This window comes from Vidua chalybeata (genome assembly GCF_026979565.1).
Source record: "Vidua chalybeata isolate OUT-0048 chromosome W unlocalized genomic scaffold, bVidCha1 merged haplotype SUPER_W_unloc_5, whole genome shotgun sequence".
In the NCBI taxonomy this organism is placed as follows: Eukaryota; Metazoa; Chordata; class Aves; order Passeriformes; family Viduidae; genus Vidua; species Vidua chalybeata.
Genome location: NW_026530340.1, coordinates 487,509 through 510,796, shown reverse-complemented (window position 1 = coordinate 510,796; position 23,288 = coordinate 487,509). Strand labels below are relative to the sequence as shown.

Genomic DNA, 23,288 nt, shown 5'->3' with positions numbered 1-23,288 from the left:
AGCTCAGCCAGGCCCACGGGAACATTGGGGTCCACAACCACCAGGAACCACCAGAGAGACCCCCAGGACAGAAGAGAGCATGGGTAAAGGGGAGGGGAAATATGTGAATGATTTTGGGGAAATGATTATCAGATGTATGTTTAGTCCAGGACAATTAATGAATATGTGTGCAAAATACAGAATATGAACAGAAACTTTCCTGCACTCAGCATGCTCGGCTTTGGGAGGAGCTATCCCCCGTGCATCCGGCTGAATAAAGAATGCTGCTTCTTAATGCTGCATTGGTGTGAAGGAGTTTTTATTTTTCCAAATTTTTGGTAACACTCCACTCCCAAGGAAAGCTCTGTCTCCTGCTGCTCACAAACAGAGAAGGGCTGGTGGCAGATGTGGGGGTCGGAGGCTGCCTGGGGCACAGTGACCATGAAATAATCGGGTTTTCAATGTTCTGTGAAAGATGGAGGGGCAATCAACAAAACTTCCACACTGGAATTAGGAAGGGCAGACCTGGGTCTATTGAGGATGCAGATTTGGAGAGTAGCGAATCAGGTAATGATTTTTTAAAGTAAACATCCCTTAAAAATAAAGGGGTCCAGGAAGGATGGACACACTTCAAGAAAGTAATCTTAAGGGGGAAGGAGCAGCCTGTCCCTCTGTGCTGAAGCTGAGCCAGCGAGGAAAAGGACTGTCCTGGCTGGGCATGGAGCTTTGTGGGAACTCAGGACAAAGAAGGGTTTGGAAAGAGGAACAGGCAACTCAGGAAGTATTTAGGGATGTTGTTAGGTCATGCAGAAAGAGCAGTGCTGAAAGCTCAGGTTTAAGCATATCCTGGCCACCTCTTTGAGAAATAATAGAAAAATATTTATTAAAAAATTAATAGGAAAAGGAGAGATAAAGAGAACCTCTACTATTCATTGGATCCAGTGGGGAATAGAGTAAATAAAGATATGGAAGAGGCTGAGCAGCTTAACACTTTCATTTGCCCCAATATTCAACATTAGGACAGGCTGTCCTCGGGACAAGAGTTCTCCTGAGCTGGCAGAAGGGCACAGGGAGCAGAACAGCCCCTGTAATCCAGGAGGAAGCAGCTGGTGACCTGCTGAGCCACTCAGATGCTCACAGGTGTATGGGATGGGATGGGATCCATGCTAGGGGGATGAGGGAGATGGTGGATGAGCTCCCCAAGCTGCTCTCAATCATTTCCCATCAGTCCTGGCTCAGCAGGGAGGTGCCAGAGCACTGGAGGTGCCAGTGTGAGCCCATCCCCAAGAAGGGCTGGAAGGAGGATCTGGGGAACTCCAGGCCTGTCAGCCTGACCTCGGTGCCCAGCAAGGTCCAGTAACAGATCACCTTGAGAGCCATCACAGGGCAGCCACAGGATGGCCGAGGGGTCAGAGCCAGCCAACGTGGATTTAAGTATCTGCAGTGATGATCTGGATGAGGGGATTGAGTGTAACATCAGCAAAGTTGTAGATGACACCAAGCTGGGTGTGACTGTGGATATGCTGGAGGGTAGGAGGGCTCTGCACAGGGCCCTGGACAGGCTGGATCCAGGGCCCAAATCCAACAAGGTGAGGTTTAACAAGTCCAAGTGCTGGGTCCTGCACTTTGGCCACAACAACCCCTGCAGCGCTCCAGGCTGGGGACAGAGGGGCTGGAGAGCAGCCAGGCAGAAAGGGCCCTGCAGGGACTGATGGACAGCAGGCTGGACATGAGCCAGCCGTGTGCCCAGGTGGCCAAGAAGGCCAGTGGCTCCTGGCCTGGATCAGGAATGGTGTGGCCAGCAGGAGCAGGGCAGTGATTCTTCCCCTGTGCTGGGCACTGGTTGGGCAGCACCTCGAGTGCTGTGTCCAGTTCTGGGCCCACCAATTTAGGAAGGACATGAAGGGGCTGGAGCGTGTCCAGAGAAGGGCAACAAGGCTGGTGAGGGGTCTGGAGCACAGATCCTGTGAGGAGCGGCTGAGGGAGCTGGGGTTGTTGATCCTGGAGAAGAGGAGGCTCAGGGGAGACAAGGTGGTGTCAGGGCACAGGTTGGACTTGGTGATCTCCAAGGACTTTTCCAGCCTTGCTGATTCTGGGATTCTCTGAAACCACCCTTGGAGCAGTTGCAGGAGGAGCCCTGGGCCTCCTCTTCAGAAGCTGCAGCAGCCCAGGTCCCTCAGCTTCTCCTCACAGCCCCAAAGCCCATCCTGTCAGTCCTGCAGAGCCTCTGCAGCTCCTCCTCCTTGCCCAGAACAGGGAGCCCCACAGGCAGACACAGCAGTCCAGATGTGCCCCCCTGGCCTGGGCTGCCTCTGGCAAGGGAGCAGCACGAGGCACTGCAGGAGCCTGCAGACAATTCCTGCAGCACTTGTGGGATGATCCTGCTCCCCACGGGACGTTCCCATGGTGCCAAGTCAGGAACTTCAATGGGGAGTGGGGCCAGAGAGGAAAGGGCAAACAGGGATGGGCTGTGTGCAGGGGAGGGAACAGGGCTGGGCAAGGGGAAGAAATGTGTAGCAGGAAGAGCAAAGAAAGAAAAGGTGAAGACAACAAATGCTCAGGGCACTTTAGGGGTGGCTGCCAGGCAGCCCTGGCTCTGAGCAACAGCGTCTGCAGTGGGACAGGAAAGTCCCAGCTGATGGGAACAAACTTTCTGGCTGAGTGCAGAGGCCAGGACAAAGCTGAGTGGTTTCCCTGGCGTCCCCCAGCCCTTCCTGGCCCCAGGGGCTGATGGCATTTGTGCTGCCTCAGGTTCATGTCCCCACATCACCAGCACGGGGGTGCTCCCGCCTGCTGTGTGCAATGCAAACAGGGGCTCCTGAGCCAGCGCTGCCGTGTCTGTGCCTGCAAGGATGCGGCACCTGTGTGAGCTGGGGGAGAGGCCAGGGCTGCAGAGGGGGGATGTTGTTGGCAGCTCCATGAGGACGCTCTGGGACGCTGCCCTGGGCTGTGCAGCGCACTGGGGATGGATCAGCCCCTGCTCTGCTGCTCCTTCCCGTCTCCCCCAGGGCCCTTGCAGAGCACCAGCCGTGCTGTTTGCCCCCAGCCTGCCCACGGCCAGCCTGGGGCTGCTGACGGGGGTTTTCTGTGCTGAGCATTGGCCTGGCCGTGTTCTTGAGAGAGCCTGGGCAAGGAGCCTGGAGCCCCCAGGCCCTGGCCTGAGGCGTCAGCGCTGCCCCAGCAGTGCCCATGGCCTGTCCCTGCTGCAGCCCCGGCACTGCCACCCCCAGGACTGTGCCCGGCCCCGAGAGCACTCAGGCCCTGCAGCAACACCAGGGCCACCAGGGCAGCGGGGCAGGGCCACGGGAGCAGCACTGGCAACACCAAGTGCTGCTGCTGCTGCCTGGCACAGCTGCTGTGCCAGCACTGATCTGCCCCAGCTCTGCACACAGACATTGCTGCTGCAGCTCCAGAAGAGGCAACAAAAGAGCAGCTCTGCAGAAAACCCTGCTGGGAGATCCTTGAGTTCCTTTAAAACCACTGAGAGCACAGCCCCTCATTGACACAGGCTGTGGGCACAGGGAAGGTGGAGAGAAACAAAATGAGAAATGGCACAAACAATGACATTTCCTTGTGGCCAGTATGGAAAAAGTAAAACAAAGAAAAGAACCACCAAATTAAAAAAAAAGAAGTATCAAAATTGGCTTTTATTAGAAGTGATTGGCAGTAATTGGCCAGCAGTTTAACTTTCCTGAAAGCATCCAGTCATCAGTCTCCACACTCCAGCCTTGAGCTCCTGGTTCCTCAGGCTGTAGATGAGGGGGTTCAGGGCTGGAGGCACCACAGAGTACAGAACTGACAGGGCCAGATCCAGGGATGGGGAGGACATCGAGGGGGGCTTCAGGTAGTAAAATATACCAGTGCTGACAAACAGAGAGACCACAGCCAGGTCAGGGAGGCAGGTGGAAAAGGCTTTGTGCCGTCCCTGCTCAGAGGGGATCCTCAGCACGGCCCTGAAGATCTGCACATAGGAGAAAACAATGAACACAAAGCAACCAAATGCTAAACAGGCACTAACAGCAATGAGCCCAAGTTCACTGAGGTAGGATTTGGAGCAGGAGAGCTTGAGGGTCTGGGGCAGCTCACAGAAGAACTGGCCCAGGGCATTGCCATGGCACAGGGGCAGGGAAAATGAATTGGCCGTGTGCATGAGAGCATTGAGAAAGGCACTGGCCCAGGCAGCTGCTGCCATGTGGGCACAAGCTCTGCTGCCCAGGAGGGTCCCGTAGTGCAGGGGTTTGCAGATGGACACGTAGCGGTCGTAGCACATGATGGTCAGGAGATAAAATTCTGGTCCAATGAAGAACAGAAAGAAAAAGAGCTGTGCAGCACATCCTGTGTAGGAGATGGTGCTGGTGTCCCAGAGGGAATTGTGCATGGCTTTGGGGACAGTGGTGCAGATGGAGCCCAGGTGGCTGAGGGCCAGGTTGAGCAGGAAGAAGAACATGGGCGTGTGCAGGTGGTGGCCGCAGGCTACGGCGCTGATGATGAGGCCGTTGCCCAGGAGGGCAGCCAGGGAGATGCCCAGCAAGAGGCAGAAGTGCAGGAGCTGCAGCTGCCGCGTCTCTGCCAGTGCCAGCAGGAGGAAGTGGCTGATGGAGCTGCTGTTGGACATTGGCTGTGGCTGCACATGGGCACCTGTTCATGGAGAAAGGACAGTGACAAGTCAGGAGAGGCTGCTTGGAGCCAAACCTGGGCCATTCCCTGTAGCCTGTCCTGCTGGGACACACCCACCATTGTTCCTGCTCTGGGCAAACCTTCACCCAGGTCCCTGCCTGAGCTCCAGCTGTGCTGGCTGAGTGTGCCAGGAGCAGCCAGGGCTGTGCGTGGGGGCTCTCAAGGAGCCATCCCTGCCCTGCTGCTCTGGGTTTGTGGCCATGTGGCAGAGGGACAAGGCTGGATATTCAGCATTTGTCAGGGCAATCACTTCTAATGCAGAAAGGGTTGGTAGCATCTGCACTCCCACTTCTAAGGGAAATAGATGGCAGGAGTTGGTTTTACAAATTGTTTTCCTAGCCACACATCACTGCTGGCTCTCTGAGGTCAGACATCCCCAGCATGCCTGCTGCACTCAGAGTTTGCCACTGAGAGATGGGAGAGGCAAAGGATTCCCTGTGGCTGAGGGCAGGTGAGGGGCTGGATGGGCTTGTTCCCCCAGCACTGCACTGCTCAGCCCCCTCTGCTTCCCTGAGCATCTCCCTGGGCCTGGACATTCCCTCCTGAGAGGTGCCTTGTCCCTGCCAGCGCTCACAGAGCCCATCCCACCCCGTGTGCCCTCAGCCCGGCCCTACAGAAACCTGCCTGTGTGCAGGGCCCTGGCTGGGGCAGGGTCTGTGTGCAGCTGGGCAAGGGCAGCTCAGGAGAGCCCTGCTGGGCCCTGCCAAGGTGATGCTGCTGCTGTCCAGGGCTGAGCAGTGGCTGAAGGCCCTTTGGGAGGCTGCCAGCAGAGAGACTGACCACCCAAAGTCACAGTTCTGGAGTCTCTGTAAATGTTCAAACATTCCTTTGAGGATCCTGTGTGTCCCTTTCAACTCAGAATGTTCTGTCATTCTGGGATTACAATTCCTCTTCTGCTTCTCTCATCCCCCTGTTGTCTATCATCAAAAGAGGAAAAAAAAAAGAACAAAAAACCAAAAAAACCTTGCAACAGAGTTAGAACAGTAAAGTAAAAACCAGACCTTTATTGGGAGCTTCTAGGTGTCTCAGTGGGGATGGGGCACAATCAGTTCCTGATGTCAACAATTTATAAAGGTTGATTAATTAGGATATTTAACAGGAACATCCAATAGGAGATTCAGTTGCCCCAGTTACACACCCCTTACTCAACCCATTGAAGTAGGTCCAAGGACTTCTTTGCCCCCCTTTTTGTTATGACTGCTCACATTCTGGTCAAAAACCAAAATGTTCTTCTTGTAGATACTCTTTCTGATAATAAGACTATACAATATTTCAGGAATGTATTTAGACAGGTTATTGTTCCAAAATCTAAGAGAAAGGTTAGGAGATGTACTAGAGTTAATTAAGGATTGTATTGATCGAAGTATATAATAGTAGTTTAATAGAGTTAATTAAGGGTTTTATAGCGTAAAGTAAGGATTATAATTTTATAACTATATAATAGCAATTTATAGAGCTATGAATATATAAAAATGTATCAAAAGCAAAAATCTTTTTGTCATCGCCCAAGCTTTCCCATCCGTCTCCAAGCAGGAAATTGAAAACACTCTCAGGAAAGCTCCTGATCTATACAGCAATCCCAGGCTTACCTTCTTTGGGAGGTGTCCTCCGGAGCTGTGCCCAGGCTGGTCTGGAGCTGGGAGCAGCCCTGCCCCAGCCAGCAGCTCTCAGCAGCAGCACCTGCCCTGCTCAGGGTGGCTCCTTCCCCCCACAGCTTCTGGCCAGCGCTGGCAGCAGCTCCCCGGGCCGGCTGAGAGCTGTCCCTGGCAGGCAGCAGAGTCCCTGGGCCAGCACAGCACCCTGGGCTGCAGGACCCTGCTCTGCAGGACAGCCCTGGGCACCCCTGGCTGCTCTGCACAAGAGACCATCAGAGAATGTACTCACAGGGGCTGTGGGCATTGGCATGTTCCAGCTTGAGGAGATCACTGCAGGAGCTGCAGCTGCATTGTCCTGCAGCCAGAGGTTCCTGTGCCAAGGGCTGGCAGTGATTCTGCCCCAGGCACTTCTCAGCACCTTCCCAGCCCTGACTGATTGAAGCTCTCTGTGCCTCTGGGCTGTGCCCGCGCTGGCTGCAGGCAGTGCCCCAGCCCTGCTGGGCTGGGAGAAGAGCTGCTCATGCAGAGAAATGTGCTTTTGAAGCTCTGCTTGGTTACCAGCATCACCCTCTGTGCCAGGAGCCCGGCCCAGCTCAGCAGCACAGACACAGCACAAGGACTTGAATGAGCCTCTGGGGCTTTGTGCTCAGGCCCTGAACATCAGGCCCTGAGAGGGAGCTGAAGAAACCTCTCCAGAGCTCCAAGTCAGAATCCAACTCCATAGTTTCTTTGACTTTTAATGGGTCCCAGTGAGGGACACGACTGAGAAAGTGTCCCCAGGCCCCAGGCAGAGCAGAGAACTGGAGGCACTGATGACAGGTGGGGACAAAGAGAAGCCAAGTCTTGGTGGCCTGGGGCACAGCAGGGTCTGTGCCACCAAGGGCTGTGAGGAGACACCTTGTCCTGAGGCCCTGGGGCCTCCTGGCACAGCCCCAGCCAGGCTGGGCACTGTCAGCCCCTTGTCCTGCCCTCAGCATCCCCCCCTAGCCCACATCCCAGTGGCCTCAAGGATCTGCTGGAAGGAGTCCCTGGGGAGCCTTGCTCAGGAATGGCCCTGGGGGCTCCACAATGCTCCCAGGGACTGCAGGTTTTTCAAAGGACTTGGGCTTTGGCTTTTGCCTGGCAGTCTCTGAGAGCTTTCTGCAATCATGGCCCCAATTATGTCCTTCAATTAGTCCCTGTAGAGCTTTGTGCTGACACTCAGTGGAGCTCATTAATACTTTGAGATAGTCAACTTTTTTCAGGTACTTTGGATTTTCCTTTCCACAATGACAGGGTTTTGTGCCATTTTGAGTCTCTGAGAGGTTTTTGTGCCATCCTGGCCTCCAGTTCTCTCCTCCAAGGAGTCCATGAGGAGCCTGTGTTGGGGATGGACCTCTGTGGGGCCCATTAATGCTTTGAGACACTTTGGGGTTTTTTTCTGACTTTGACTCCTGGAAAGGTTTGTGCAATCTCCTCTCAGGCCCTGAGGTTCCAGGGCTCAGCTCCAAATGCACCACGGGGCTCATTAGGATCAAGCAAGTCCTGACAAACCATGGCTCTGCCTTGATTTCCCTCTGTTCAAGTGCTTCTCATCAGGAATTTTTCTGTAGTGGTTTTGGTTATTCAATTTGGGACTTCTCGACCAATGCATCAATTAGTGTGGTGGGTTCAGTGTTGGATAATTACCAGTGCACTCACTAGAATACACTTATCTCATTTCCTGCTGTGAGATAGGATTAGGAGAAAGGCAATGTAGGCTCAAAACTTTAAAAGGGTATAAAGAAAAAATTATTAACAGAAACTAAAAGAAAGAATAATAAGAATCAGAACAAAACTTTCAGAACACTTCCTCTCTCCATACAATCTGACAATGTAAAGAGACAAAACCTAAAATTTTCACTCAGTTTACCACCTCTAGAATAGTCTTTCTTGACTACACTTAGGGAGAGAAGTTCCTTTTGTTAATGTTATGGAGACTTCTGCACAAGAAAACAGTTATCTCATGGCTTTTAATTTCTGTGAATAGCAGCTGCCTGGAAAAATCTGCAATCGTGAAGTCCCTCCCATTTTCTTACAGCTTTTCCCACAGCTGTGTTTATGGGCCATGTCAACTTATGGGGTATTAGTTTAAAGATGAGCAGTTTAAGAGCAAACGTTCTCTTCATCTATTTCTGAAATCATCTTCATCTCACGGAACAGAGGTCTTCTTAATGTCTCCCTGGGGGCACAGGGTCTCATCACTCTTCTCTCTTTCTCTCTTCAAACTTCCCATGGGATCACAGCTACTTTAGCGTTTGCTTAATTTAGCATGGAGGCCTTTGCTGAACAAGTCATCTCCCCATTCTTTTCAGTGCATTTTAGGGAAAAAGAGAGTCTGATGTATCAATTCCATCCTTCTCCACAGCTTTAGCAGAGGATTTCAGCCCCAAGATCAAGGCATCTCCTCATCCCTCCCATCTGGGACTCAACTTCCTCTTCACTAACCTCGGTGTCTTCACGTTGCTCCTGTGTGTGCCTGCACTTTGTCCTTTTCCCTCACTGGAGGGAGGATGGAAGCACGGGAAGAGTCAATATCTGAGGCGGGGCCTGCAGATGGTTGCGTGAGCCCGGCCGGGCTGGGTCCTTGCGGCCGGAGCTGTTTTCCCATGGAGGTTTGTGCAGCGGCTGCGCTGGGGCTGTGTCAGGCTGGGCGGCGCTGGGGGCAGGGCCAGGATCTCAGCAGCCAGGCCAGAGCAGAGCAGCAGCACGGCCGGGGCCGATGGCTTCTCCTGGCCCTGCCCGCTGGTTGCGGGCCAAGCCCAAGGGCGGCAGAAGCTTGGCCCAGCCGGCCCGGCCCGGGGCTGCTCCTGGGGCCCGGCGGATCCTGGCTGGGCCCGGGCTGGCGGCGGGGCAGGGCTCGGCAGCGGCCAGATGTCAGCAAGCGCAGCCACGGCCCGGCCCGGCCTCGGCCCCGCGGCCTCCCCTCCCCTGCCCGGCAGCCGATGGGGCCTGGCGGGCTCCCTGGGAAGGGGCCCGGCCCCACGGCAGGAGCCGCCCGGCCCGCCCCGGCCCAGACGGGGGCTGGCCCGGCCTTGGCACCTCTGTGCTGGCCAGAAGGGAAAGAGACCCAGCCAGGCTTTCTCATCTTTACCTTGTGTCTTCACAGAGGCATTCCTTAGCTCCTGAGCTTTAAGAGATTATTACCTCTCATAGCTAATTCCTGATTGGTTTTTTGGCAGACACGGAGGAAACTGCTAGCAGTTTCTCTCAGGACATCACTTCTGTGATGCAAAACCACCACAACAGCGCAGAGCACAGAGCTCCTTTGTCCATATGTAGTGGTCATGTGCCTGAGGCCTCAGAACCTCACCTTGGGAGATCTCTGGGTGCTCTCTAAGGTGTTTTCAAATGAAAACATTCAGCTCATGGTCTAAGAAAATCACCAGAGGACAGGGCCAGCCTGACCTGTCTGTCCTGGCTACTTTTGTCTGGGAACAATCCTAGGATATAAGGAATTTGGGAGGCCAAATTCTAATTTTTACCATGGTCCCTGGACATGAAAGCCAGTTCTTCTCCATAGGAAGGAAGGAACAGAGCCCCAGTGTTTCAGGGGCAGATGAGAGGTGACCATCAGAGGACAAGGCCAGCCAGAGCGGGCAGATTTTGTTCTGAGAGATACCCTTGCACATAGGGATTTTTTTACGGAGAGTACCAATTTTGGCAATGGGCACCTGAAAAGGACAGTTCTTTCCCATATCAAGGAAAGCATGGAGCCCCAGTGCTCCAGGAGCTGACGAGAGGCAGCCCTTGGCATTCCAAGATCAGCCAGACCTGTCAGGTGGCCCCTGGGAGGCCAAGCCAGCCAGATCTGTTCCATGTGCCCTCGGTTCCATGGGGCCCCACAGTGTCCCAATGGTCCCTTGCTTCCAGGAGGCCCTGAGGTGTCACAATGCCCCCTTGGTGACACGAGGTCCTGAAGGGTCCTCATGATCTCCATGGTTCCATCAGGCCCCACAGAGCCATAAAGGTCTCTGGGTCCATGAAGCCCCACTGTGTCACCATGGCCCTTTGGTTCCATGGGCTCCAGTGGTGCCACAATGATCCCCTTGGTTCCATGAGGTCCCCACAGTGTCACAGGGATCTCCATGGGATGGAAAGAACCGAGCCCCAGTGTGGTAGGGGCAGCCACCAGAGGCCAACACCAGCCAGATTTGACGGTACTGGCAGATTTTGCCTGGGAGCAACCCTTGGATATAGGGAATTTTAGATGTAGAATCCCAATTTCAAACATGGGCACCCAGAGGAGAAGGATTGTTCTTTTCCAAGGAAGGAAAGCACAGAACACTGTTTGAGGAGCAGATGAAGGGCGACCACCAGAGGCCTAAGCCAGGCAGACCTCTCTGGCTTTTCTCTGAAAGCAACCTTTTGATGTAGGGAATTTGGGAGGTAGAACCCCAATTTTGGCTATTTCTGTGTGGATAAGAAGGCTTTTCCATAGCAAGGAAAGCACTGAGCCCAAGTGTTTCAAAAGTAAAAGATGAGAGAAGTGGTTCCTGGGAGGCTGAGCCAGCCAGACCTGTTTGTCCTGGGAGCTTTTGTCATGGAGGAATCCTTGGATATACGGAATTTGGGAGAAGAAATCTCAGTTTTGACCACAATGATCCCGTTGAGAAGAAGGACAGTTCCATAGGAAGGAAAGCATCAAGCTCCAGTGGCAGTTGAGAGGCAGCCCCCAAGAGGCCAAGGGCAGCCAGACCTGTCTGTCCTGGTTGCTTTCACTTGAGAGCAATCCTTGGATGTGTGGAGTTTTGGAGGTGGAATCCCAGATTTGGCCATGGGTGCCTGGTCAGGATGGATGGTTTTTTCCTATAGGAAAGAAAAGCACAAAATCCAAGTGTTCTGGAAGAAGATGAGAGGTGGCAAGCCTTAGGCCAAGCTAGCCAGACCTGTCTCTCCTGCCACCTTATGTCTAGGGGCTATCCTTGGACACAGGGAATTTTGGAGGTGGAATCTCAATTTTGGCCGTGGGTGCCTGGACAGGAAGATGAGTTCTTTTCATTAGGAAGGAAAGCACAGAGCCTCAGTGTTTCTGAGACACATGAGTGCCAGCCCTCAGGAAGCCAAGGCCAGCCAGACTTGTCAGTCCTGGCAGCTTCTGTCTGGGATCTGTCCTTGGATATAGGGAATTCTGGAGGCAGATGCCAAATTTTGGCCACGGGTGCCTGGTGGATATGGATGGTTTTTCCCATAAGAAAGAAAAGCACATGGTCCCAGTGTTTCAAAGGCAAATGAGAGGTGGCCCTTGGGTGGCCAAGGCAGCCAGACCTGTCTCTCCTGGCATATTTCGTCTGGGAACAATCCTTGAAATATAGGGAAATTTGGAGAAATAATCTCGGTTTTGGCCCTGGGTCGCTGGAGAAGAAGGACAGTTCTCTCCCATAGAAGGAAAGCCCAGGGCCCCAGTGCTTCAGGGGCAGGTGAGAAGCAGCCCTCGACATGCCAAGGTCAGCCGGACAATTCAGGTGGTCCCCAGGAGGCCCAGCCAGCCAGACCTGTTCCATGTTCCCTTGGTTTCGTGGGACCCCACAGTGTCACAATGGTCTCCTTGGTTCCATGAGGCCCTGGAGTGTCACAATGTCCCCCTTGCTTCTGCAGTGTCACAATGGCCCCGTGCTTCCATGAGGCCTTGCAATGTCACAATGGCTTTGTGGTTCCACAAAGCCCTGATGTGTCACAATGGCCCCTCGGCTCCATGCGCCCTCGCTGTGTCACAACGGCTCCTCTGTGACACTGCGGGCTCCACAAGGTCACCATGGACCCTTGGTTCCTTGGGGCCCGGAGTTTCACAATGGTCTCCTTGATTCCATGAGGCAGAACAGTGTCACAGTGGCCCCTTGGTTCCATGAGGTTCTGTAGTGTCACCGTGGTGTCCTTGGGCCTGCATTGTCACAACTGACCTCTGGTAATCACATGTCCTCTGAACAGAGAGAGAGAGCTCTCCCAGGATTTTCGTGGGAAGCTGTGAGAATGGGAAACAATTCTTATCTCCACTTGCTGCACCTGTTGTTGTGCACATGTGGAATGTGTTATGGAGATTTGTTTACCAGTGGGTGATTTCTTAATTGGCCAATGGTGACGGTGTTTGGATTTCAATCAACCAATCTGGTCTGTCTGTATCGGACTGTCTGCAAGAGCGATGATTGTTTCTTAGTAGAATAGTATAGTATAATATAATAAAGCAATTGATCAGCCCACTGGAATCATGGAGTCAATGCTAATTATCACCACTCTGGGGACGCCCTGCTATGATAGTTATCCAAGTCAATCTTCCCTTACCTCTGAATGCTAAATAGAATAGGCTTAACAGGCACATCAGCAACACCAACCACTGTAGACCCAAAGAGCTGGCTGAGGGCTTGGGAGAACATTTCCCCTGCTGTCATTTCCTCACAGTGGGTACCATTATTAAAGTAATTCCAAACACATACAGTTAGTGTGTGGGAGCCTCAAATCCATGTGGCCACCGTCCAGAGGAAATTAAAAATCCATAAATTCCTCACCACATTAACCCATGAAACAAATTGGATAGCAGCCACAGTAGTCATAGTTCTAGGATGGGAAAAAGGTAGCCACAACCATGTGCCACCCAAAGCAGGGTAAGCTAGACCACATGGTGACACCTAACAAGGTTTCTGTATCCAGTACAAAAAAAAAAAAAAAAAATCTTACTCAAGAATTGTTATTCTCATTTCACCCTTTTTCTCATGGTGCCCTCCGACTGCACATTGGGAACCAAAATTGGTCTTGCTTTACAAGACAAGTGTCTGCTAGAGAAGGCCGAAAAAAGCCTCCTGTGGAATGGAGAATGTAAACCCCCTCCCTCCAAATTATTAGAATTGTGAAATCAAGGGCTCTCAGGCAGAGATGTGGGAATAGCAATAACAGTTCTTCACTAGTGTGTACAATAAAGCAAACAAACAGCAGCACCTCCGGCACTGGCAGCAAACAGAACAGGAGCCCAGTGCAGCCTTTCGGCCGCGGCACTTTCCCTGCGGTGCAGCTCCGGGCACGGCCGGCAGGGGCGCTGGTGGCTCCCGGGGGGCAGGGCAGGTGCAGTGATCCCCGCGCGGCTGCAGGGGGCGCTCCGGCGCGGGCTCGGGGAGCACGCGGCCATGGCGGCTTTGTCCCAAGGCGGGAAGGGCTGGAAGAAGGCTCCGCTTCACAAACCCTGGGGGCAGCCGGCTCCGGGGCCCCAGCAGGACTCTGGGAAAGCAGCAAGCTGGGCCGGCAGGATGTCTCAGCAGGCAGGGGGTGAGGGGCTCCCAGCAGGGCAGGGAGAGCCGAGCTCAGGATCCTGGGCACCCGAGCAGACGGGGATAGGTCTCTCTTTTAGTGGGGCAGGTGTTAATAAGGTCCCAGTTTAGGGGCTGTTCTCAAGAGCAGAGGCTCACCCCATGACAGAAGAAGCAGCTCTGGGCCAGGCTCCAGCAGCAGCAGTGGAAACTCCCTTTCCCTGTGGGAGGCGGTCCTGGGGGGATCTACCAGGAATGCCCTGGGATCCGCAGTAGTCTAAAGAAAGGCATTGTACTACGGTTCCTGCCTTTTCCCATGTTCATCACTCGTTGCACCCTCCCCTGTTAAATGCCTATCAACCAGTTATGCCATCCCCAGTTCTGGAAAGTTCTCAGTTCTACGTTCTGTGATTGGTTCTCTTCCCGAAACCACTCCTTCCCCTTTCTCTCATTGGATTGTCCCATCCTTACTCCTCCCATGGGCCCCTATCCCATTGGTCCCTATGTACCCTGACCCCAGCTCTCCTCCCCCAGTTATAATCCCTGACCCCTCCTCAGGAGGGGGCTCTCAGATTCAGCTTCCCTCTCGAGAGGTGGTCTCCCTGCATCTTCCCTGCCTTTCCCTGCCTTCATCTAACCTGCAATAAACCCTCGAGAACAACAGTGCTCTGGGTGTCGTCCCGTCTTTTGGTGGATTTACCCTCTTTGCTATCTGGGCTCCGGTCAACCGGCCAGCAGCGGGCTTCCCTGCAGGACCAAGGTCCAGGGCGCCCGCATTTCCCAAGAGCAGTGGCTCTGATCGTCCTCCTCCCAAATAAAGGGATCAGCCGATAATCATCAGCCAATGATGAGGAACAAACAGAAAGGAAAAACCCCACCCCCAACACTGGTTTGCCATGCTTAATCCTGTGGGACAAATTCTATAAAGGTTTAATTCCACCTTTATAATTGTTTACATATGAGCTCTTGAAAATCAGGGGCAGGGACTGGAACCTGCTGCTCCAAGGCTCCCCTCACAAAAGGAGTTTAGAAAGCCTGGAGGTCCTTGGAGGTATTTGGGGATCTATAGGGGCTATTGGGGGTCCTTTCTGTACCTCCTGACCCGACTGGAACTTCTCTAATAAACTTTGCCTAAAGCTCCCACTCTGCCCAAGACAGGAACCCCAGTGAGTGCCGGTGACATCCCGGCTCTTTGGCAGCCTGGAGACACTTAGAAAGTCCTCACAGAACCCCTCTGAGTGCCTGTCAAAAAATCTGATCCTTATTAGGCAAACATCATCAGGACCCATTGTTATAGTCAGTTTCCATGGCAACCATCACCAGCCCCTGTTGCTATGGTCAGTTTCCATGGCAACCATCACCAGCCCCTGTTGCTATGGTCAGTTTCCATGGCAACCATCCCCATCCCCTGTTGCTATGGTCAGTCCCTGGGCAGCTCCATGGAGACCCCATGCCAGGGGTGGTTGCCATGGACACCAGCTCAGGCCTGGAGCCAGAGCCCGTTGCCATGGCAACCATTGGCAGTCCCATCCCCAGGGTCATGGGATCCCAGAGCCACAGAATTGGCTGAGCTGGGAGGGACCCATCAGGATCCTCGAGTCCAACTGCTGGCCCTGCACAGGACACCCCAAAAATGCCAGCCTGGGCCTGGCAGCGCTGTCCAAACGCTGCTGGAGCTCAGAGAGCCCTGGAGCTGTGACCCTTCCCTGGGCAGCCTGGGCAGTGCCCCAGCAGCCTCTGGGCAAAAACCTTTTCCTGAGATCCAACCCCAGCCTGCCCCGCCTCAGCTGCAGCCGCTCCCTCCACTCCTGTCCCTGGGCACCAGAGTGAAGAGGTTCCCACAGCCCCAGCCAGGGACCCGCTCCCAAGGCTGCTGCCGTGGCCACCAGGGCTGGCACCAGCTGGGATGCTCGGTTTCCACGGGCCGGGGTTCAGGAATGGGATTCCCCAATTTCCTGCTCCCGCTAAAACCGCGCTGCCGCTTGCTGCCCTCCCGCCTCCCATGGAAAGCACAAAAGGCAAAGATCCCGGGTTGGGATAAGAACAATTTACTGGGAACAGCAACGAGAGACGGAACAAACAGGAACAGCAACAATATTGATAACAGAAGGGATAAGATAAACTATTTACAGGGAAAACTACATCACCATTGACTGGCTCTTCCTGACCATGTATTTCCTCCTGCCTGGAAAGTACACCCTTCTCCTCAGAGAGAGAGAGAGAGAGAGAGAGAGAAAGAGAGAGAGAGTCCCTTTCCTGCCCCTGGCAATGACCTGAGGTGGGAGTGAATGTAATGACAGGGCCATGGCCAGACCCTCATGTTCCTCAATCCCAAACCATTTCATTGGCAGGGGCAGGAAAAGATAATGATGTGATGGATCACAGGGAACATGGATCACCAGGGCTCTTCCCAACATGGGCTCTCCCATGGGGGATGGAGCTGGAACAGTTCATGAAGCTCCTCCTGCAGTTGAGGCACCTGCAGGGCTTCCCTTACTTGTGCCTCTGTTCATGTCGGGTCAAGTGAGAGCTACTGGAGAAGCTCTTCCCACACTGGGGACAGTCGTAGGGCCTCTCCCTGGTGTGGATGTGCCGGTGCCTGATGAGGTGGGATTTTTGCTTGAAGCTCTTCCTGCAGTGCAGGCAGTGGAAGGCCCTGCCCTGATTTCATTCCCAGTGCAGGAGCTACAACCACCATGGGTGAAGTTATAAAGCCTGGCAGTGAAATGTCACTGTAGGATCTTGCTGCACGTGGCTTTTGGCTCTTCCATAAGAGCTTTGCCTTCAAGGGCAGGAAGATCGTTTCCTGGCCGGGAACTGGAATTCTAGCCCCTGGGAGCATGTGCCATGGATGCCAGAGGGGCATTCCCGAGGCTCCCAGGGTGCTGCTCCTGCCGTGCCTCCCAAGGAGCTGTGCAGGGCCCGGGGACAAGGTGCAGCAGCTGTGTTGGTTCTGCAGTGCCACAAGGGCCCCTGGTTCCATGAGTTTCCACACTGCCAACAGCGGTTCCTGGGTTCCCGTGGTGCCCTGCTGTGTCACCATGGATATTTGGTGGCATGAAGTTCCTCAGTGTCACAATGGCCTACCTGGCTCCATGAGCTTCCGCAGTGTCCAAATGGCCTCCTTGGATGGGCAGTGTCACCATGGGCCATTGGCTCCATGCAGCCCCGCTGGGTCACCGTGGGCTCCTTGGTTCCATGAGGTTCTGGGGGTGTCTCCATGGTCTCCTTGGATCCACAGTGTCACAATGGACCACTGGATCCACGTGGCCCTGCTGTGTCACCATGGCCCCTTGCTTCCATGGGACCCCAGGGTCACAATTGACTCCTTGCTTCCACGTCACCCCCTCACTGCCAAAATGGCCCCTTCCTTCCATGGGGAACACAAAAGATTTATAGAAACATGGAGCAAATCCTGCTTAACACAGCTGGGAACATCTGTTTGCATTCAAAAGAGAGCTTAAAGGTGAGGATGGCACCAGCAGCTTCCATCTGCAACAGGGAAAGGACAGGGACAGAGAATTCAGCTGCAAGAACTCAGAGAATTCTGCTTCCAGAGATCATTTCTGGTCACACTGTCCCTTGTAGAAAGGTGACATCATTCCAGGCAGCCTGTACTGAGCAGGTGATTCCTGAGTGGGGTTTGTTGTTCAGGAAACTTGCTCAGGCTTTTCCATTCTTTCTTTCCCAAGAGAAAAACTTCTCCTGGGCCTGTGTGCAGGCAGAGCCCTGAGGAGAGCAGGTGGGACACGGTGCACTGGGCTGGGACATGGAGCTGCAGAGCTCAGGGACAAGGTTCTGCTGCAGGGCACAGGGATGTCAGTGCCAGGTGGGCCATGTCAGACATGGTGAGGCTGGGGCTGAGGAGCAGCTTGTCCAAACAGGGTCAGCCCTCAAGGGGCTCATTCTTCCCCATGCCCAGACCTCCTAAGGAGACATTCAGCATCAAGATCACCTGGGGAATGCTTCTATCAGCTCTTATCTGAACTGGAAAATAAAAAAAATACTCACTTGATTAAAGAAAAGAAGTAATGAGGTACACTTTGAAATCGTTCTTCTTAACAGAACTTGAGACTGAATCCAATCAGCTGCACAAGGCTTGGAGATTTGGAGACAAGTGAAGGAAGAAATAGATCCTCCAAAGGTTTTCTCTATTTTGATGACTGCCATGTTGGATTTGAGGCTGAGTTCAGGACCCTCAGGCACTCAGAGTAGGTTGAAGAAGCTGCTCAAGGAGTCAGAAGCAAAACTCCAAGTCCCTTGGAGCATCACTGGGCCCCACCGAGGGCAGGGACTGCCAAAGGCTCCCCAGGGATGGTGAGAGCAGCTCCTTGAGGCCAGGACTGCAGGGAGCCAAAGGCTCAGAGCAGGGAACTGCAATGCTGAGCAAGGCCTGGGCTGGCTGGGGGAAGCAGAAAGGCCAAGCCCTGAGCCCAGCCTGGCACAGCAGGGCCTGTCCCTCACGGGTGGCTCGGGGCTGTTTGTGGGGCAGTGGGATGTGGGGGGCAGCAAGGACAAATGTCACAAACCTGTGTGACACTCCAGATCCTCATGGAACCAAGGGGCCAGTGTGACACTGTGGGGCCTCATGGAAACAAGAGGCCATTGTGAGCCTGCAGGGCTGTAACACACCAGAACACTGAAATGCTGGTGGTCACCAAAGGCTCCTTTACTTGAGTTTGGGGCAAAGGGGAACACCAACCAGATATTCTCACCATGGCGAGATGCAAAGAATCTTCTTGTTAGGAAGGGACCCACAAGGATCATCAAGTCCAGCTCTTAAGTGAATGGCCCACACAGGGATTGAACCACAGCCCCAGTGACACCAACACCATGCTCTAACCAACGGAGCTAAGAGGTCAAAATGACACAAAATATTACTGCCAAAATATTGACAATCTAGGAACTTGAGCAAAGGGTTTCATACAACATCCACTTCAACAAAAACCTCTTATTATAGCATTAACTTCATTAAATTAGCCCATTTAACCTAAAGACCTCTAACCGTAAGATGTTAAGTTACCCAAAAATGTTCCAGGTAAGATGGATTGGAAGGAGAAGAAATAGAGAACAACAGAAAGACAGAAGATCTGTAGAAAGAGACACACACAGGCACCAACTGCTCAGGTTCCAGCGTCACCAACAGAGGAACCCCAGGAGAAGGCAGGATCCAGACCATGGGCTGGCCTCGAGCTCCGGCTTTTAACCCCCTGGGCCTCCATGGGCCCGCCCCTGGGGTGGGACTGCCAGTTGATTGCCCAATCAGAGTCAGGGTAGGCACCAGCTGCTGCTGTGTGATTGATTGACAGCTCAGCCAATCAGAGCTGGGTTGGTACCGCCCCTGCTGTGTGATTGATTGGCAGCTCAGCCAATCAGAGCTGGGTTAGCACCACCCCTGCTGTGTGATTGATTGGCAGCTCAGCCAATCAGAGCTGGGTTAGCACCGCCCCCTGCTGTGTGATTGACAGCTGTGCCAGGGCTGGGCTGGGGGCGGGGCTCTGTCCCAGTACAAACCAAAGCCTGACCCGGCCCTGGCCCCACACGGGCATTCCGAGCATCCCAAGGGGTCTCGGGACATCGATCTCATCCAGCCTCTGACAGCGACCACGGTGACACTGGGGAACCTCATGGAGCCATGGGTCAGTGGTGACAGTGAGGGTCCAAGGACACCACGGTGACACTGCGGAACCTCATGGAACCAAGGGGCCATTGTGACACTGTGCTGCCTCATGGAATCAAGGAGACCATTGTGGAACTCGGGGGCCCCAGGGAACCAAGGGTCCGTGGTGACCTTGTGGAGCCCGCAGTGTCACAGAGGAGCCGTTGTGACACAGCGAGGGCGCATGGAGCCGAGGGGCCATTGTGACACATCAGGGCTCTGTGGAAACACAAAGCCATTGTGACATTGCAGGGCCTCATGGAAGCACGGGGCCATTGTGACACTGCAGAAGCAAGGGGGACATTGTGACACTCCAGGGCCTCATGGAACCAAGGAGACCATTGTGACACTGTGGGGTCCCACGAAACCAAGGGAACATGGAACAGGTCTGGCTGGCTGGGCCACCTGGGGGCCACCTGACAGGTCCAGCTGACCTTGGCATGTCACGGGCTGCTGCTTGTCAGCCCCTGGGGCACTGGGGCTCTGTGCTCTCCTTCCTGTGGAAAGAACTGTCCTTCTCCTCCAGGTGCCCATGGCCAAAATTTGGATTCCTCCTCTTATTTTGCTTCTATGCAAAGATTGTTCCCAGATGAAATCTGCCAGGACAGACAGGTCTGGCTGGCTTGGCCACCCGGGGGCCACCTCTCATCTGCCTTTGAGACACTGGGACCATGTGCTTTTCTTTCTTATGGGAAAAAAGCACCTTCCACATCCAGGCATCCATGGCCAAAGTTGGGAATCCGCCTCCAGGTTTCCCTATATCCAAGGATTTCTCCCAGATGAAAGCTTCCAGGAGAGACAAGTCTGGCTGGCCTTGGTTTCCAAAGAGCTGATTCTTATCTGCCTTTGAAACACTGGGGCTTTGTGCTTTCCTTCCTGATGAAAAGAACTCTTCTTCCTGCCCAGGTGCCCATGGCCAAAACTGAGATTCCACCTCCAAAACTCTGTACATCCAAGGATTCCTCCCAGATGAAAGGTGCCAGGAAAGACAGATCTGATTCTCTTGGCCTATGGTGACCACCTCTCATCTTCTTCCAAAACACCTGGGCTTGGTGCTTTTCTTTCCTATGGGAAAAACCATCCATCTCAACCAGATGCCCATGGCCAAAGTTGGGAATGTTCCTCCAGAGTTCCCTAGATCCAAGGATTTCTCAGTGACAGAAGCTGTCAGGACAGACAGGTCTGGCTGGCTCAGCCTCTCAGGAGCCACCTCTCTCCTCTTCTGCCCCTGAAACACTTGGGCTCTGTGCTTTCCTTCCTATGGAAAAGAACCATCCTTCTTACCAATGCAGAAATGGCTGAAATTGGCGTTCCACCTCCCAAATTCCCTATATCCAAGGGTTGCTCCCAGCCAAAATCTGTCAGTACTGTCAAGTCTGGCTGGCCTTGGCCTCTGGTGGCTGCCCCTGCCACACTGGGGCTCGGTTCTTTCCTTCCCATGGAGATCCCTGTGACACTGTGGGGACCTCATGGAACCAAGGGGATCATTGTGGCACCACTGGAGCCCATGGAACCAAGGGGCCATGGTGACACAGCGGGGCTTCATGGACCCAGAGGCCATTCTGACTCTGTGGGGCCTGATGGAACCATGGAGACCATGAGGGATCTTCAGGGCCTCGTGTCACCAAGGGGGCATTGTGACACCTCAGGGCCTCCTGGAAGCAAGGGACCATTGGGACACTGTGGGGCCCCATGGAACCGAGGGAACATGGAACAGGTCTGGCTGGCTTGGCCTCCCAGGGGCCACCTGACAGGTCTGGCTGATCTTGGAATGCCAAGGGCTGCCTCTCATCAGCTCCTGGAGCACTGGGGCTCCGTGCTTTCCTTGCCATGGAAAAGAACTGTCCCTCTTTTCAGACAGCCATGGACAAAATTGGTATCTCCCCTATAAAGTTTCCTGTATGCAAGGGTATCTGCCAGAAAAATCCTACCAGCTCTGACTGGCCTTGGCCTCTGGTGGTCACATCTCATCTGCCTCAGAAGCACTGGGGCTTTGTGCCTTCCTTCCTACAGAAGAGAACTGAGCTTCTTCTCCAGGGACCGTGGCAGAAACTGGAACTTGGCCACCAAAATTCCATCTATCCTAGGATTGCTGCCAGACGAAAGCTGCCAGGACAGTCAGTTCTGCCTGGCCTTGGCCTCTGGTGAAATTAGCAGAATGTTTTCATTTGCAAACACCTTGGAGAGGGCCCGGAGATCTCCCTGGCTTGGTTTGCAAGCCTCAAGAACCAAACACGTATATGGAGGCTGATGTGCCTGGGCTCAGATGTGAAGAGACTGAGGACAGATCAGGAGTGGCCTGGCAGGGCTTGAAGGGTGGATTCAGAAATGGTGGAGCTTTTCTCCATAGTGGGAAACAGCCAGAGAGAGAAATTATACCAGAAATGCAGCTGGAGAAGTCCAGACTGGACACAAGAGAAGAAAGGAATTTCCCTCCCAGGGCAGGGCTGTGGTGCAACACGTCCCCAGAAGGAGCCTGGAGCAGCCCAAGGCTTTGTGTGGGCAGGCAGAGGCAGGCAGGAGGCAGAGCTGTCAGCAAAGGAAGGGGCCAGCGAGGTGGGGCAGCCGGGGGATGAGGACAGCCGGCAGGGACAGAGGCGCAGGGCAGGGACACCGTAGGACAGCCTGGGCTGCAGAGGGCACAGGCATGTGCAACAGCTGCAAGGCCCTGACAGAGCCAACCTGTGCAGCACTTTGGCCATGGCTGCTGGCCCTGGGCCTGAGCCCACGAGGGTTCAAGTGACCCTTGCAGCCCTGGGGCCTCAGTGCTTCCTTGTCCCTGCTCAGCAGCCTGGCAGGGGCCGCCCCATGGTCCTGCCCTTGGCACTGCACATCCCCACATGCCAGTGCCCATCCCGGGAAGAGCCCTGAGCAATGAGGGAGGGACAGGATCTGCCTTGCCAGGGGCTGGGGCTCAGCCTTGGCCCTTTGCATTCCTGAAACACATCCAGGTTTGCTCAGCACCAGAGACACCTTTCCCTTGCTGTCCCCACCTGTCATCAGTGCCTCCAGTGTTCTGCTGTACCTGGAACCTGGGGACACTTTCTCAGTTGTGTCCCTCAGTGGGACCCATTAAAACTTCAAGAAACTTTGGAGTTTGATTCTGACTTCTAATTCTTGAGAAGTTTTTTGAACACTCTCTCAGGGACTGAGTCTGGTGTAAACAGCACCAAAGCCCCAGAGGGTCATTAAAGTCCTGGTGCTGTGTCTGTGCTGCTGAGCTGGGCTGGGCTCCTGGCACAAAGACAGGTCCTGCCAAACCAAGAAGAGCTTCAAAAAGACATTTCTCCTGAGGAGCAGCTCCTCTCCCAGCCCAGCAGGGCTGAGGGTGCTGCCTGCCAGCACCTGAAGGCAGTGAAGCTGACAGCAGCTCAAAGCAGCTGGAAGGAAAATTCTGAGCTCATTCATGGAAAATCTTCACCACTTCTGACACCGTCAGTCTCTGGCTGCAGGGATCTCCTGAAGCTGACCCAGGACAGGACTGATGTGACTGTAAGGATGGCTCTGCTGCTGTTTCTGGTTTGGGGAGGATGTGCTGCAGAGCGGGGCTGCCCTGGGCACCGTCAGAGGGACAGGGCAGGAGGGCTCCTGCTGCCAGGGACAGCTGCAGGGGGTGAAGCTGGGGCTGCAGTCAGGGCTGCCCAAGGCTGTCCTGCAGAGCAGCTCCTGCAGCCCTCAGGGCTCTTGGCCAGCCCAGGGGATGTGCCACCTGCCAGGACAGCTCTCAGCCTGCCTGGCAGCTCCCCATGGACTGTGCAGGGGAGAAGTTGGAGGTGGAAGGAGTGACCCCCATCAGGGCAGGTTCCTCCTGCTGTGGAGATGGTGCAGCATGGCCAGGGCTGCTGTCAGCTTTCTCCTAAAGGGAAGGCAAAGGGGCTGTCAGGTTTGTCTGTGTCACTGAGACTCCTGCACTGTCACCCTGGGCATCAGCAGATCTGCCTCAGATCTCCCTCAGAAAGTGCCTCCTCACCCTCCTCTAGCTAGGGACAGCAGCAGCAGCACCTTGGCTTGCAGCATCTCTGTTTGTCTGTCCTGCCCTTAAGGCCCTGCTGCAAGGGAGATGCCCCTGGGAGTGCCCTGTGCTGGGAGGGGTCTGCAGGGCAGAGCTGAGCCCCAAGGGCAGGG

At 54.3% G+C, this 23,288-nt stretch overlaps 1 pseudogene; it reads right to left on the bottom strand.

Moving 5' to 3' along the window:
• Positions 1-23,288, bottom strand: part of LOC128782904 (zinc finger protein 271-like) — a 510,341-nt pseudogene that overhangs the window by 38,912 nt on the left and 448,141 nt on the right.